The sequence below is a fragment of the Empidonax traillii genome, unplaced genomic scaffold (assembly GCF_003031625.1).
Source record: "Empidonax traillii isolate 1590-97213 ecotype Southwest subspecies unplaced genomic scaffold, ASM303162v1 scaffold379:size601899, whole genome shotgun sequence".
Taxonomy (NCBI): Eukaryota; Metazoa; Chordata; class Aves; order Passeriformes; family Tyrannidae; genus Empidonax; species Empidonax traillii.
Window position 1 is genome coordinate 2,655 of NW_020955572.1, and position 650 is coordinate 3,304.

General features: G+C 30.2%; 1 protein-coding gene across 2 annotated transcripts in view; it reads left to right on the plus strand.

Annotated features, from left to right (window-relative positions):
• The first annotated feature begins 380 nt into the window (after nucleotides 1-380).
• SPOCK3 (SPARC (osteonectin), cwcv and kazal like domains proteoglycan 3) overlaps nucleotides 381-650 on the plus strand; it is a 114,402-nt gene continuing 114,132 nt past the window's right edge. The window contains exon 1 of one of the 2 annotated variants that reach the window (XM_027893079.1): nucleotides 381-385. The gene's annotated coding sequence lies outside the window, so the exon portion shown is untranslated. Of the gene's footprint in view, nucleotides 386-506; nucleotides 526-650 lie in introns of those variants that run through there. The other variant, XM_027893080.1, reaches the window with a different exon arrangement.

Below are 650 nucleotides of genomic sequence, written 5' to 3' on the forward strand. Positions count from 1 at the left end.
TTACTGATGCAGTTGAAAGCTACATAACAAAATACTTTTCAAAAATTTATGTATCATTCTTTAGGATAGCTGTATTTATTGATGGTAACTTTAAGCTTTTTTTTGAAAACTCATTCAGTGAAAATGTGACTAAGTTTTTCAATATTTTAGAAGGTGAAGTACAGGAAAATCAACATTTTGATAGCAGTGTTAAAAGCATTACCTATATAGGTACTGTGAGAAATAAGTTTTCTACTTTAAATACTAATGAGTAACATTTTTGAATAGCATTTTTACTTTATGAGTGCAAATGAATAATTTGTCCCGTTATGATAACTGTAATCTTTTTCTCTCCTTTTTTTTTTTTTTTCTTTATTTTCCTGCTTGCCTTTTCTAGGAAGTAGAGGTTGGTATACATCTTCTGTCTTTCATGATACTGTAAGTTTTTTGTGTATACATTGATTCCTTATATTTTACTAAATTTGTTTCTCCCTCTCCAGGATGATTATTTTCGTACATGGAGTCCGGGTAAACCATTTGATCAAGGTAAGACTCTGCTTCTAGGTACTTCACTTTTATCCTACTGAAGTATTAATAGTTGTGCTCCTGTTCTAGAATGCCTAAAGAGTTCTGTCAATTTGTGTCATTTTTCTCTGTCTTCAAATGATTGA